Source organism: Lutra lutra, chromosome 8 (assembly GCF_902655055.1).
Source record: "Lutra lutra chromosome 8, mLutLut1.2, whole genome shotgun sequence".
NCBI lineage: Eukaryota > Metazoa > Chordata > Mammalia > Carnivora > Mustelidae > Lutra > Lutra lutra.
The window spans coordinates 88,005,528-88,022,398 of NC_062285.1; the positions used below are offsets into that span (position 1 = coordinate 88,005,528).

General features: G+C 43.1%; 1 long non-coding RNA gene across 1 annotated transcript; it reads left to right on the forward strand.

Moving 5' to 3' along the window:
* Nucleotides 1-1,467: 1,467 nt before the first annotated feature.
* Nucleotides 1,468-16,648, forward strand: LOC125107885 (uncharacterized). The gene is made up of 3 exons (XR_007129683.1): nt 1,468-1,647; nt 6,639-6,746; nt 16,374-16,648. It is a non-coding gene; the product is annotated as an uncharacterized LOC125107885 (long non-coding RNA).
* Nucleotides 16,649-16,871: the final 223 nt, after the last annotated feature.

A 16,871-nucleotide genomic window follows, 5' to 3' on the forward strand; every position in this document is an offset into this window, starting at 1 on the left:
AGACATGGGCCTGTGAGCCTAGAGATGGATGGGATTGTAAGAGTTTCTCAGTAAAATATTTCTGTGTCAAGTTCTGGTGCTTATTAGAGCACTAACATTTGTCTTAAAATATGTTCAGAAAATGCTTTGTGGAGAAGAAAAAAAGACAACAGAAAAAGAAGAAAGTAGGATGGTAACGAGGGAGAGAGAATAAAGAATAAAAATGGTGGGTAGAGCCCAGATGAGAAGGAAATCTTGAGAGAGAAGAAAGTAAGTTGGAGGATAAGGATGAGAGGAAGAGGCCAGGAAAAGGCTGAAAACTGGAGCATAAAAAAGCCAGTGGAGAAGTAAAGAGACAATGAATGTAAAAGGAAGGAACTACATTGCTGAACATACATTGGGAGAAAAACAAGACAAAGAACAAAGGAGGTGAGGGTGCAATCATGCAAATGATGGGGAAATGGGTGCCCAAGCAGCCTGGCCCTCTGCATTGCTCAGGGAGTCATATACTGCCGCTAAATGGAAGCATAGAGCTTGGAAGACAAAAGAGGTTTGGGGTAACATCAGTGCCATCCAGAGCCAGTGTCTCCCTCCCATTTGAATATCTCTGGGGGTGAACTGGAGGCAACCACTTGTGTCCCAAGAGCCTCAGCGAGCCATGTTTCTAAGAACACCCTTCTCCATCCTTTACCAATTCCCAGCATGTCCCTTGGTATTTAAGACCAGATGGCCAAGATAGGACAGGGACTTCCAGAAGTCTTCGGGGCCTGGCCCCTTGACACTACAATGAGATCTCTGCCCTGGCAGATTTTGTTCCATACATTCAAGCCTTTCTCTGGAACAAGTGCCTAACGAGGACTTTTCAAGAGTCCCTATGATAGGAGGACTGCATAACTTTATCATAAAATATCTTCTAGCTACTCAAATCTTAAAATAGTGAATGTGGGGTGCCTGGGTGGCTCAGTGGGTTAAAGCCTCTGCCTTCGGCTCAGGTCATGATCCCAGAGTCCTGAGATGGAGCCCCACATCAGACTCTGCTCAGCGGGGAGCCTGCTTTCTCCTGCCTGCCTCTGTGCCTGTCTCACTGCCTGCCGACTTGTGATCTCTATCTGTCAAATAAATAAATAAAATCTTAAAAAAAAAAAAGTGAATGTTCCCCTTAAGAGTCTGTTTAATTTTTTTTCATTTACTATTTCCTATTTTCTGTTAGAAGACATGAAAAGCATTCTCTGAATTATGCTGGGGTTAGTTTGAGAATGCTTGTGCTGATGCAGGTATCATGCTCACCACAGCAGAGTTCGTATCTCTAAGTCATCAGTACAGACAAGAAACTAAAAGCAAGAAGTGAATGATACACCTGTGTTTGAGCAGGGAGCTAATGTGACCATCGCAATTAAATGGAGCACACTAATAGAATTAACCAAATTTACTAGCTATTATGAGGTCATTGTTGATCAAATCCAAGAGTCTCATGGGAGAACTCAAGGGCTCCAGTCCCTCTCACTCCACCTCTAGGGAGGATGATAAACATCAAAGATAATATTACATTCTTGAGATCACATCACGTTGATCAGCCCATCAGGAGATGGAGCTCTTCTGAGAGCAGAGGGGATACCATTTCACCCCAATTCATCCATTTTGTTCTATCTCTTCCTCAGGGTGACTAAGGTAATACCCAGAGCTCCCTTCTCTCTAGAATTATCTAGCCTTTGAAAGACCAGATGATATATAGGGGACCTCAGAGACACGGAGAAACCCCAACTGAAGAAAGAACCAGAATGGCCTGGGTAGGCAGAGATAGGAGAGGTGAGAGCCAGGCTGATCTCCCCCATAAGCCCTTAACAGGGTGCTGTTCTTTCTGGTGCCTTAAGAGTCTCTTGGGGGATATTTTCTTCGGGCAGGATGATGGTAACTCTTGGAGTCATGGTAACTCAGGCTTCACCTGTTGGATTGACTTCCTTTGTAATAATCCTGTTTGCTCAGCAAGAGTGCATGAGAGGCCAGGATCGAGCAGACCAGGATACAGACTTCCAAGTTCCTTTCAACTCTAAGAATCTATGAATGGGGAGGATGGACACTTAAACTCTTCCCTGGTTGTGAGGAAACAGAAGCAAAGAGCATTAACTCAGAAAAAAACAAGGCACAAGTTAAAGCCCGAATCTATCATAATTCCATGGCTAAAGTTAAGAGTTTATTGAATGCCTTCTAGGTCTTTTTAAATAGTTTATTGAGTGTCTAAGTACTTTATTTTTTTAAAGATTTTATTTATTTATTTATTTGACACAGAGATAGCCAGAGAGGGAACACAAGCAGGGGGAGTGGGAGAGGAAGAAGCAGGGCTCCCACAGAGCAGGGAGCCTGATGAGGGGCTCAATCCCTAGACCCTGGGATCATGACGTGAGCCAAAAGCAGACACTTAATTCCTGAGCCTCCCAGACTACACACACACACACACACATATATATAGTATCATTTAGTATTTACCAAAACTCTATAATAAAGATATTATTATACTCAATTTACAGGTGAAGAAACTGAGGCACAGGGAACTTAAAAAGACTATCCAAGGTCTTATAACCAGTAGACAGTTGAGCTGGGTTAGCTTGACTTCTGAGCCCATCACTACCACACTGCCTCTCTTGGAGACTCTCCATATAATATGACTGAGCCTATCACTTAAGTCCCAGAGCATCTCTCCTACCACCATGGACAGCTGCACACACTTCTGACTCTCACTGGGGGAATTTCTCCCAGTCAGGTGCAGGCTGGCTGGCCAAAAGAGACATGATTGGGAATAATTGTGACATGATATGGTCTGGAATAAAGAGCAGATGGGGCTTGAGCACATGGAAGCCCTCTGGGGTCTGATTTCAAGGGAAGGAGACATGGCTATCTTAATGATTTCCAGCATGTTTTGGCAAGAGGAGTTAGACAGGAAGGGTGACAGCCATGGCTGATATAGTAAGCAACAACTAAAACTGAAAATTATCTCCTGCTTATAGTTTTAAGTCATCATTCTCAACACGGCGGGAATGGAACCTAAAGGGGTTATATGAGAGGGGCAGAAAGGCAAGGCCACAGGGGCCATCTCTTTGGAAGAGTTCTAAGTGGGACCAAGACAGACCTACAGCATTTCAGACCTTGCAGCAATGGGTGGACTGAAGGCAAGAGGGACAATGGTGTGATGAAATAACTTCTCAAGGGGGTGGTCTTCAGACAGCCTGACCCCAATTTCAGTTCTACCCATAACTATGGCTCTGGACCATGGAGAAATCACTGACTCTCTTTGAGTCTTGAGTGGGAGTTAAGGCTCTTGCAATTCCAAAATATTCTGATTTTACCCCAAGCCTATTAAATAATCCATGTAGAGGTATCTTCTCATGGCAATTAAAAAAAAAAATACCTCTTATTAGAAATGGAGCAATGCAGGGGTTCAGTCCAAAGACAGGCATAGACTAGTGTCAAATTTGCCATCCTGAGGGCATAAAAGAATGGGTCTCTCTCTTTCTTTCTTTCTTTCTCCTACATGTCAGTCAGCATGACCTTGGCTGCAAGTAAGAAAATACCAATTCAACTGACTTAAACAATATGGAAATGTATTTTGTAAAAAATCCAGAAGTAGTCCAGCTCCAGAGTTAGTTCATCCTCAAAAATCCAGCTTCTTTCCATCTCTCCCCTCTGCCATCCTCTGAGGACAGCTTTGTTCTCAGAAAGAGGTTTTCCACAAGGTTACAAAAGATGGCCACTATATTTTCAGGTGTCATTGTCAGACACAACAATGTCTAGTAGAAGAAAGAGTCAGTCTTTTCCCACACATCACTTTTTTAAGAGGGGGGAAAATTTTTTTTCCAGAAGTCCTCTTATACCTCATCATCCAGAATTAGTTCTTATGCTTAATCACAACCCATCACAGGCAAGGGAAGTGGTACCACCATTGACTGACTCTGACCATTCAGGATTAACAGAGATACTTAGGGAGAGGCAGAAACTGGAACAAAATCAGAGCTCCAAGAGCAGAAAAGAGTTGGAAGTAACTATGAAGTTGGTAATTGTGGCAAAGACAACTATTTGATTTCCAGTACTTATTTTCCCCTTCTTCCTTAACAGCATAAACCCTGCTATTTAATGGGTCATTTGCCATCCAGAATAAAGACTGCATTTGTCAGCTTTCTGTTTTCACCACTATGTATGGACATGTCATTAAATTCTGGTCACTGAGCTATAAGCAGAGGGGCTGTATGGAACTTTGGAAATGTTACTTCAGTGGAGCTAACTCAGCTTGGAGACCTGCCAACTGTATTCTGCTTTCCTCCTTCAAGCCTGCAACTCAGATGTTATGGCAGGATCTTCGTCAGCCATCTTGGATCCTAGGTCCACCTAGAGGATGGAAACAACATCCTAGAGTATAGTAAAGCAGAATGACAGAAGGAGCTAAGATGATTGGTGATCCCAGAGCCATCATACCTGCCTCAGACAACCTACTGCCACACTTATGTGAAAGAATAAATGTGTGAATGCATAAGCCTTTGTCTTATCTGCTGCTTACCACCAGTACAATTCTTAGCTGACACTACACCTCAGGAGTTAAATCATGTAGGTTAACTGAACTTATTCTCTCGGTCTGGAATGCATGAAAGACATGGGCAGTAAGAAATTCTGGAATAAAACGGATGTGGGTACAAATTCTGGCTTTATCTCTTACAACCTGTGTGACCACTGGTGAATAACTTCACTTCTTTGAGCTTACTGCCTCTTCTTACTGGTCATAACAGTTGAATAGGAAAACATTTCTAAAGCCCTTTGTGTGGCAATTGCATATAACAGATAAACAGTAAGTGGTCTTAAATGTTTTGGAAAACAGTCACACACTTTGAAAGACTTAGAAATCACATAGCCCAAACCTCTCATTTTTATAGAAGAAACTGAGCACCATAGAGGTGAAATCAGATTGCCAAAGCGTCTCTGCAGTCCCCCGTTGGAAGGCACAGTTGTCATGCCTATTCACAAAGTATACTTTCATCATTCTATGCCCCACGTGGCACCGACTTTGCTCATGGCCTTGGCTCTCCAGGACTTCCCTTGTGGACACACTGCCCAGCCCCTGATGAAGGACAGAGGCTCAGCCCTAAGCATCAGCACCAAGATGGTGTTCTTTTCCTGCACTGATATCATCAGTCACATCATGTGGTACTACTTTAATTGCTGTCCTATTTTTGGAAAAATAGATGGCTAAACATAAGCCATTTTTTCTTAGCATTTTTTTGGTTACTGAAGCAAAGTACTCAGTAAATAAGGACTGATTTGCATGGCATTTTGCATGAATAGCGATGTTGAATGAACAAGGTAACAGACTTTGAACTTTTGTAGACATTCTATTCAATTTTAAAATGATTTTTTGTTGTTGTTGTTAATTCCCAGTGGATTTCCACTGACATTAAAATTGCCCACAATTGGGAGGCCTCTGGTGGCTACAATGGGAAAATACAAAAGCAATTATAAGCCTGTGTGTATTTGTTTAGCTAGGTGAGGTATGCCTTTATTTATGCACATTGGGCTCTGCAGATTTTCCAGGCGTGGGGACCCTGGTTCTACTCTAAACCCCAGGTAGCTTTTGCATTTTAGACATCATCAGGGTCTTGCTGCGAGCCAAAGAGGACTCAGGCTGTGCTTTCCCAGGTCAGAACTGGTCAAAACAAAGCCCACAGAAATTCAAAGGCAAGAAAACACTGGAAAGGAGAAATAACCACCAATCTCATATTATACAGGTAATAATGTATTCCAATTTTGGCTTGTATACTAAATAGATAGCAAGTTCCACACTCAAATAACTCAGTAAAAGACTTTTGGTGTCCTTTCCACCCAGCACAATGAGAATGGCCCATCGCTCAAGAAACTTGCCTAGTGTGACTGTTTGTTCACATAACTCACCCCAGAGCATAATTGTAGAGTGCAGCAGTGATGAATGACTAGGGGAGAACAAATAGAATATAATAATAATTCTACTCTGAATTTAAATAATGCTTTTCCTCCCCAGAGGTTTGAGGGTTTTCCTATAGATTAAAAGGTAAGGCTGGGTATTATAATCCCCATTTGTGGATAAGGAAATAGAGATGTAAGCTGTTTGTCCAGAGACTTACAATAAAAGCCTATTCGAGGCAAATAATAACCTTCGACATTATCTCTGCCATCCCCTCATTTCTCAAATGAAGGAACTGAAGCCAGGCTGGCAACGTGATTTTTTCTAGGACTGTGTCATTAATGGCCAAATAACACACCTAACCCTTCACAGAGCCGGAAGCAAACATTAAGTCTCCAGACAATCCAGTAAATACCTGTTCCATTTTCAAGCCCAGCTTTTCCAGGAACATAGCACCAAAACAGACTTCCCACCTAGCACATCAAGGGCCGAGTCTCCCTGGGGTCTGAAAGGCCAAGGTCAGAGGTAACACCTGCTTCCAGAATCCCGGGGCACAGGAATAAACTCTTCCAACATTTATATACAGAAATCCCCTCTCCATATTATAAGAGCATTCAAATTCCCTACCTAACTCTGTCTTCCACCATTATCATAGTCACTCATGTCCCATAAGAAGATGGGAGGCTGCCAGTGTGGGAAGAACCTCAATCATATCTGTCCTCAAAGATTCTCTTCTTTGCAGGTGTCAGCCCTTCCCTGGGCTTCAGTGTGCCATGATATGTGGCCCGGACTCCCAACCTGTGCAAAGCCCCATCAGGATCTGGATTCCCCTGAGGACGAAGATCCAGGGGTGCATCTGGCATGGCACGAAGCTGCAATGGCTGGGCATGGCTCTGGGGCTACAAGAGGCCAGGGTAGCAGCTGTCAGGGGTGAGACACCAGAGGCCACGGAAGAATGGGCGGTATGCTACAAGAGAAAAAGGAGTTGTCACGGCGCTTGCTCTCTGAGCCACTTGGTCAGAACAGTAGACAAAGGTCTAAGCAGAGGCTGCAACCACAGAGCCCACGCTTTCCCTGCCTCTCCTCCGCCTGCCAGATGACCTCACCATCTTCCTCCACATCCCTTGACTTCCTGCCCCGGCGCCTCTATCTGTGGCCTATGGTAAGCTCTGTATGCTCCTACTGTCAAGAAAGGTGGAAAACACTTGACCTCCTTCTCTCCAGCCCCATCACCCCCCACTCACAACCTCCTTATGTGACCAAAGCCCATCTTCCTTGCTTACAAGAGAAAGGAGGGTTGCTCTTCAGATGACACACCAGGCCCTTTTCTCTTGGCTAATGTTCCTCCCAAGGTCCTGCATTTCGCATCAGGAATAGATTCTACTTAGCAGAAATGGCGATGATAAAGAGTTCCAATTCTAAATCACAGTATGTTCTAAGATACGAGGGCACACATGACATCACCAATAATTCAGATATTGCATAAATATTTACCACACAAAGCCATTATCCAGAGGAACAGAAGAGGGATGAGGTACACAGAGTTCCTGACTGAATTCCTTTCCCCTGCAAACCGGTAGTTTTGTGGGATACCATTGACCTCTGAACTTCAGTGACAGTCACAGCCTTTGTGCCCCAGATTTCTGCCTACCCATCTCACCACTTGGCTCCCACCAGCAGCCAGCCACAGCAGCACTGGCACAAACATCCCAGTGCTCAGTTCTGGATGTCTCAGGAGCTTCACACATAAATGGACAGCTCTCCAGACCTCTGCTCCCTCTCCCTCCCGCTGTCCACATTTGGGCCATTTCACTGCTGATCAGCACTTCAGATGGAGGACATGAAGGAGTAAATGTGAAAATCTGATTACTCAGTGTTGCTGGTTTCTGGAAGAAGTGGCGAAACATGGGTTGCAAAAGAAGGCAAAGCCATTAGCTACTGAAATCTGTAGATTTCCATGAACCTTATTTCCTCACAGATAATTGAGAACTGACAGTAAAGTTATTTTTTCTTCAACTTTCTTCAGGAAGAAAAAAAATTTTTTATGCCAACCTCATGGGGCTGGACCAGGGCCCATAAATAATCCATGGCTTCTGGTAAGCACCAAGAACTCAAAGTTTGGGGAGTGAGGCCACAGACAGAAGAGAATCTGAAGGTCTCTGGGGTCATACGGAAGTGGGGCTCAGCTCACCACGTGTCCCCTCTGTGCCCACGTGTGCAACATGGATGGCAACCTGCCCCTCCAGCTCACTCTTCCTGCACAGCCTTCACCCCTACCCCTGCACCCACTCAGACTGGCCTTTCAGTGTCCCTTTCACATCTCACCTTCTCCTGCCTTCACCCCTGCCTGAAAGTCCTTTCTGAAATCCAGGTCTTCAAGGCCTTGTTCAAGTCCAGGAGCACCACAAAGACCTCAAGACGATGCCAGGCCGTTGAATCCTCCACCGCAACCCTATCTGGTCCTCCGGGCAGGTACTGTGGGCAAGTCCTGCAGCCTGCCCAAAGCTCAGATGGGCTCCAAGGGTAGGGGGGGCAGCAGCCATGTGCTTGGGACAGGCCCAGCCTGCCCAAGACCCAGGCCCTGTGGTCTCCTCACATCAAGTCCATCTCTGTGTCCTCTTGTGTAAAATGAGCCCAGAAATAGAATCTACCTTCTAGATTTATTTTGAAACCAAAGCGAGAGAAGACTTTGAAGAACTTGGCAAGGAGCCAGGCAGAAAGTAAGCTCTGGGTGCATGGCAATTATGAGCATTTTAGCCATGTCCCCACCACCGCAGTAACAGCACGGTGCCTGGTGGGCCAGCATTTGGAACCTGCTCTGGGCCTGAGCCACCAATGGTGTTAACATCTGCCAGGAGAGTCCCAAGGTTGTGTGGCTTGTACCGCAGTGCCTAGGACTTTTCATCAACCATCTCTTGGATGTTTCCCTAGATTCCTTCCTCCCCACAAGATGCAGACTCAGGAGCCAGGCTGACTGAACAATTAGCACTTAAGAGATCCAGGACCACACTGTTAACTGGTCAAACTCAGAACCTGCTCCTTCTTCCCTTAGACTGACTTCCTCTCAGGAGGAGCCTTGATTCTCATGCAAGTAGGTTACCAGGAGACCTCGGGATTTTAGATATCCCCCAGGCCTGTCAATGTGTTTAGACTTCAGGCCGGCATCTCCTCCCACTTCAGTTTACAATTAGAATTAAATTACACGCCCTTCAAAACTGACAATTCACAGCTCTGGAACCAGTAGAAAAACGACCACCTGCCACCTCTCAGTGTTTCCTCCACACGTCCTAGCTACCTCCTCTCCCTTCTTTCCCAACCCCACCCCCAGCAGCTGCCCTGACCACCCCAGGAGGGGCCACCATCCCTTCCCTCCCAGGTGGGCTATACAAGCAGTGCCACCTTCTGGACACAGACTGGCCTTATCTTCCCACTCCGGGAATGGTGGAAGGGTGAGGGGAGTAGGGAGAGGAGTGGGAGGGGCGGGGGTGGGTACTGGGCCAGGAGCTGGCCTCTATTGTGTGGCCCTTACCTCCTGCTAAACTGCACTTACTAGACAGCTTGGCTGCAGTTCTGCAATGGTTAACACTTTCCTTTAAAAAGTGAGGAGACACATGTTGTAAGAGAAGAATGAAGGGCCAAAATGTAAACAAGACCTATAAATTAGGGAAAATATATTCCATTTTAGACAGACTTTTACCTTAAAATTGTGAAGTGTAAACAGTGATGACTGCACATTTACATTTTCTTTTTCATTTTTTTTTTTTTTAAGCAACCTCTCATGGGAAAGTGTCAGCTTTATAATTCAATATAATGGTATATCTCTTTGCCTTGGTATAAACATAATTACTGGTCTAGAGACCCTTCCTAAGTAAGAGACAAAAGGACAGTACACCCTCTTAGTGATGTCTAGAAATAGGTTTGGGCTCCTCCTCTCCTAATAGAAGACCATGTTATGATAGAAAAAACATCTTATGGACATTGGATCCCACTTCTCACTGGGTCTCAGGGAAAAAGTGCAGGATGGTATCCAAATACCCTATTAGCCTACAATTCCTATATAAGAGTAAGTCGCCTTAAAGGAAGGGAAGTTCTATCTTTCAGAAGAGGGGATTTCTAATCACAGTGTCCCTCTTTACGATATTGAATTTCTTATTGGTAGTAAGTCATGCTCTGTATATAAGTAATTATATTATTGGTGTTTTCAATCATCAAAATAAATAATTGTAACTAACAGTTTACGAGCACTTACTAAAACATATTATTCTAAAACCCATATATATCTTAACTTATTTAATTCTTGCAACAATTGAACGTGGTAGTACTATCATTAGCCCTGCTTTAGAAACTGCGAGACAGAATTAATTGCCCAAAGTCACACACAACCAGGATTTGAACCCAGCATTTTAGCTCCAGAGGCCATGAGTTTAACGGTTACTGCACTCTGCCTTATAGTAGATCAGCAGCTCCAAGGTGACCACGAGGGAACTTTCCAGGGGAGGTGGGGGGTGGGGGCAGGGGTGGGGGAAGCAGTCCTTCTAACTCCATAGCTCTTTCTTACCCTCTACTTTTTTTATTTAAGCATCCATTTATCCATCCACAATCTTTATCCTAATCCTAAACATATTAGTTAAGTAGATAAAGATACAGATAAAAAGAGAAACAGAGACACAGAGGTAGAGACAAGATAGAGAGACAGAGAGAGAGGGAATGTGAGGCAATGAACAGGAGATAGACGGCACATGAGGAGATTTTAACCCAAGGTTCTTTTTCTTTAAGATTTACTTATTTTAGAGGTGGGAGGTGGAGGGGCAGAGGGGAAGAGGGAGAGAGAGAGGGAAAGAATATCAAGAAAACTCCCTGCTAATCACAGAGCCCAAAGCAGGGCTCTTTCACCTGAGCAGGGCTCCACAACCCTGAGTCCAAGATCCTGAGACCAAAACCTGAGCCAAAATCAAGAGTCAGATTCTTACCCGAGTAAACCACCCAGATGCCCCTGACCCAGGGTTCTTAACCTGGAGTCTCTGGGATCCATGAGCTCCCTGAGATTATATGCAGTGTCCTGTGTATGTGCATTGTTCTGGGGAAAGAGTCCTTACCTTTCTGAAGATTCTCAGAAGTGTCTGTTTGCCTGAAAATATTAGGAATTAACAATAGCAATAACAAAATTGTATACACACCAACCAACTCTGTTTTTTTCATATGGGACCATCTCTTACACAATTTATGTTCTCCCTTTTGGTCAAAAAGTGAAAGAAGACAGAAAGGAAGCCTAGAACATCAAGAGACATCCAGACTATCTTTAGAACCCATTAACATGTTCTTAATTACTTTCAACAATTAGTGCACTATGTACTAGATATTACATCGAACCTAAATAAAGAAGAGGGAAGGAGAATCAATGTTTACTAAGTACCTACTATATATATACTGGGCACCTAATTTTTCTAACACGTGTTCTAGGTATTGTTATTGTTATTCTCATATGATCGATTTTTTTCTAAAAGTACAAGTTTTTGAGACTATACAAATCATGCCCAAGTTCAGACAATCAGCAAAGGGCTCTCCACATGCATTAAAGTCAAATTTATCTAAAGCTATAAACCTGGTTCTTCCCTATGCTTCATCCTGCCCTGAGAAAAGCAGGAAGGGCTAATCATTGTATGCATCACTAATGACCTTGGCAAATCTTCCCAGGGTCTGTCAAAATAAATATGGGTATGTGTGTACATGTGTTCTTGGGACAAGGTGGCCAAGCTCTATTGCATCTCTGAGGCAACAAATATTCAGAAAATAAGCCCATTGTTTGAAGATTAAATAACTCAATGCTGCTATTATTTCTAGCTTCTGAATCTTTCCATTAATTCATCACCTTATTCCACCAATCACACCAAGGAACTCTATGCTAGGCATTGGGCAGAGCCTAGCATATCATCTGGTAATATCATCTCCAGTAGATCCTGCATGCAGTCCCTGCCCTCTAACAGAGACCACAGGCATGTGATCAGATCATTATAATACTGTGGAAAATAGTTTAGAATAAAAGAATGTGCTGAGTCCAGTGGCAGAACAGAGAAGGAGCAAGATATTTAGGCTGAACCTTAAAAAATTAGGAGAAGTTTCCAGGCAAACAATGTGTGTGGTTAATTTCATGTGTCCATTGTCTGGGTCTTGATGCTCAGATATCAGGTCAAACATTATTCTGGATGTTTCTTTGAGGATATATTAAATAAGACGAACATTTAAATTGGTGGACGTTGAGTAAAGCAGATTGCCCTCCATAATGTGGGTGGGCCTCATCCGGTGAAATGAAGGCCTGAGTAGAACAAAAGATTGACTTTCCCCAAGCAAGAGAGGATTCAGCCAGCAGATGGCCTTTAGACTTGAAGGGCAGCAGCCACTCTTCACCCTGAACATTTGGACTTGGACTTCCCTACCTCCTCCCACCACTGCATGAGCCAATTTCCTAACATAAATTGTTCTCTCTATATATATATTTTTTATTTTGAAATATATATATATTTATACTTTTGGATATCAAATATATAAATATATATTTCTACTAAAGTACATGTTTATATTTTGATCCCATATATGTATTTGTTTGTGTTGGTTCTGTTTCTCTGGGGAACCCTGACTGATGCACACTATGAGTGAGAATAATCTAGGCAGAGGGAACAACATATGCAAAGCCACAGAGGCATGAAGATGCATGGCAACTTGGGAAACTAAAAGTCGTTCAGTCATTTTATTCAGCCCTGTTCTGGAGCCCCATCTTACTGACTGGCCTGATCACCCTATGCTTTGCTCCCATAAACCAAAGTTCTGGTATCTGCCACCTTGACAGAAGCACATACAATTATCACTGTCAAGAAACAAGGTATACTCAGGACATCCTATTCTTTCTGCCATGATTTTAACATCAGTACCCTTGGGGAAAATCCACATCAGTGAAGATTTTCCAGAAAAGAAAACCAACAGCATGTGTGCAGTTGAAGTCCGAAGGCAGTCTGCTGGCAGAATTCCTTCTTGCCCACCATCAAGACTCTTAGAGACAGCTGAAATGAGTCATGATCTGCTCTTGTCAACTTCCCTGAGCCATATTGTCTCTTTAAAGCTATCTGAAAGCTGTACTTGTGCCATGAATGAGATTCAAGAATTTCATGAAACCCTCAAAAATGTTTGTAAAATTGTGAATGCACATACAGATATCTGGGGGAAAGGCCTAGAGCTTTCATCACTTCTTTAAGACCACAACTTACTCCATCCAAAAAGAAAAAAAAAAAATTAAGAATATGTGCTTTAATGGGTAAGAGATCATTTGAATATAAAAGGATAGGTCAGGCCTACAACTCTGTGTCCCAGATAACTTGACTTACGTGGTTCAATGACATTCCAGAAATAGGAACTGTGAAAATGGATTCCTACATTGCTATGGCTTCCTTCATCTTCATTAGATTGTGTCTTTTCTTGACGTATTTGGTCAAATGAACTTGGTTTCTTTCTCCCTGCTAAGGCAGCACCAAGGTCAAAGACTGGGCATTAGGACACTTGGCCTCAACCTGGTCTTGGCTCTGACGCTCACCTGTTGTGTGACTTTGACGACTCATTCCACTGCCCTGAGCCTCATGATATCTCAAGGTTTAAGTTGGATGATATCTAAGGTCCTGTCTGACTCTCATGGTATTGTCATCAGTGACTCTGAATTACTGTCATCTGCCTGTTAGTGACATTGCTTCAGGCTGCTCTTCAATGCTCTGGATAGGTGATGTCACCTTAGGCCTTCTTCTACCTGCCCCTCTAATGGAGCTAAACAGCCATGCAGATTAGCAAAGGCCATTAGCTGGGAAAGAAACCCGACTCTGTGAAAGGAAGAATTTTCATATAATTTAAAATTATGAACCACAGAACTTAACCCATGATTCTTCAGGCTGTGAGTACCCCCTGCTATTGAAGGGAGCACCCCTGAGTGCTTAGGGATAGAGAAAGACCAGTGGCAATTTTGCAGGATAGTTTGAAAAGTGTTCTGATTATTATTTTTATCTCATATGATTCATTAAGGCTGTTCAAAATAGCCTTCCACAAGAGGTGAACTGTAATCATTTTTATTAGCTGTGCCACATCTCATACACTAGCTATATTTCACACATCAGGAAATCAGTTCTTACAATGAAGGAGACAGTTTGATGCAATGAAAAAAATAGTAGATTGGGAGTTCTAAGACCTGAGTCATGATCCCAGTTCATCCATTAACTCACCACATATACAACTCCAGGTAAAATTATCAGTGTGAAATCATCAGTTTTCTGTCCTACTTAACCAGTATTTACTCTGGGATTTCCTTTTTTTTTTTTTTTTCCATAAAAAGGTTATGGGGTGTGACACTTTAGATGGTGAAGAGGCCTTATCTTACTTCATCTCTGGTTGTCTCTCAACACCCATTCCAACCCCTCCCCCACTACTACTGTGCAACACCCAGGGTTTGGGGTTAAATCCCACTCCTGGCTGTTGGGGTGTTTCTTGCTTGATTGGAACCATTCATAGGGAATGATTCAGTACTGGGCAACAAATTGAGGCATGAAGTCAATCAGCACCTGTCAATCCCTTGGCCATGAGGGTGGGCACAGGATCCAAAGTGGATAAAAAAAAAATTAACAAAAAAAAAAAAAAACAGAAAAAGAGTTTGTTGGTACCTCCTTTTCTTTAGCCCTGGAGGAGGCCTTAGTCTCTATTGCTGCTGGGAGTCAGGACTTTATTCATTCTTCCCTCCAGCCTGATTTTAGTCATGGCCTATACTCTAAGCACAGTTCAGTTCTAAGTGCTAGGGATACCAAGTCTTCATAAAAAAGCATAGAAATACATTGTCTATTGTCAAGGGACAGGTCTAAGAAGAAAAACATAAAGCAAAATAAGAAAACAGAAAGTTATGGGGTGTGATACTTTAGATGGCGAAGCAAATTAAGGGAGGTGTAACCAAAGAAACAGAGTTGCTTAGAGGAGAGTGAGATGGGCCCCAGGTAAGGAAACCTGGGAAGACTTCCCAATGGAGGTGACATTTGGATAAGTCAGAGAGCAAATAGAAAAACAAGACTTAATATGCAAGTCACTTTGAAAACAAGCCCGTCTCTTTCTCTCTCTCTCTCTCTCTCTTAAGATATTATTTATTTATCTGAAAGAGAGAGACAGAGAGCATGAGCTAGGGGAGAGGCAGAGGTGGAGGGAGAAGCAGGTTCCCCACTAAACAGGGAAACAGGGGCTGGATCCCAGGACCCCAGGATTATGACCTAAGTGGAAGGCAGATTCTTAATAGATCAAGCCACCCTGGTGCCCCAAAATAAGGCCATTTCTTAATGATTGATTAGGTTTGGGAGTTTAAAGAGAAAGACAAATCAAAGACTATTTAAAAGCAGTATTTTCTAAATAAATAAATAAATAGAAACCGTATTTTCTTTTAAGTAGGCTCCACGCACAGTGTGGAACTCCGTGCAGGAGCTTGATCTCACCACCCCGAGATCAAGACCAGAGCCGAGGCCAAGATCCACATTTAACTGACTGAGCCACTCAGGTGACCCTAAAAGCGATATTGTTATAACTGCAATTTATATCTCCTTAATGAGTCATGAACCCAATTTAATGGGTCACAACCAGGTGTTCTTAGTGGAATGGAATAAATCAGAATAAAAGAGGACATCACACGTGGTGAGGTAAGTACCATTTTGTGAAACTTCTAGTTATGTGTGTTTGTGTGTCTATATCTGTATATTTAGCAGTCAAGGTGGAAAAAGTAGCTCCTACCGTGGATCATGGTTACAAAAAACAAAAATTGAAAACATTGACTCGGAGGTTTTAAATCTACATCAATAGAAGACAGTAGAACCATTAGTTTAAAAAGAGAGAGAGAGAGATTAGCAAATGCCAATAGTTTTGACGATGAAGATCTTGATTTGAGTTTAAGGTTACAGCTGAATATCTAACACGAAGGCAGTTTAAAAAAGTAAGTGTAGACGGGGAAGTGTCAATGCTAAAGACAGGAATTTGGGACTCATCTGCAGAGAAATTACCATTGAAACGACAGCAGTGAATAAGGTTACTAGAGGGGAAAGTATAAGAAACAGGGGGGAAAATGTCAAGGAGAAAGCCTTAGGTTCTAACCTTTGGGGAAAGGAGTGGGAAGAAAAGACCACAAAACTGTGAGAGACAGAATCAGAGGCTCAGGGCAAATCAGGAGATGAAGGACCAGAAGGTCCAATAGAGAGAAGAATTTCAATCATGTCAAATGCTCTCAAGAGTTGAGGAGGAAGACCTAGATTAAGAAAAGCCATCGGATGCAGCAACGTGGAGCACAGAAACGGTTTTCAAGAAAACTATTCAGCAGAGGGATGGAAATAGAGGTCAAGGTGATTACAGCATAAAACCGGTATGTTTTGCAGTGAGGAGAAGCGTGAGGAATGAATATGTGATCTTTGCTTTCCCTTTCTAGCTTCATCACCTTATTTCCAAGGGATGGTTCTCAGAGTCATTGCTGCCAACTTTAACTCTTCACTCATCCTGTTTCCGTACCATGTCTTGAAGTATCTTGGATTTTCCCTCCAGCAGACGATCAGCAGCAGCACTGAACATGCTTCAAGGGCTGGAAACAAGCTGTCTTAGTCAAAGGGTCATATTTAACATTTTCAATGCCGATGGGTGAATCCTGAGCCGCAGGATGGGCTCCCACTTCTCCCAGGCCTGTCCTCATCCCGGCAATGCCAGGAGAATTCATCTTCAGTAAGAGATTGTTGTTGATTTTGGGGGGGCAGGAGGATGCAGAGGAATTCTTGAATGGGATTTGTAGTTATTTCACATGCAAGGCTCCATGTCCAATCCCAAAAGGGATTAAGCCTTTGAAGACCTAAGAGTTACAAATAATATAAATGAAAGTGTTGTCCAGCAAGAGTGCAGACACTGTTGTGCTGTTTATTGATCTGGGGCTTCCTGG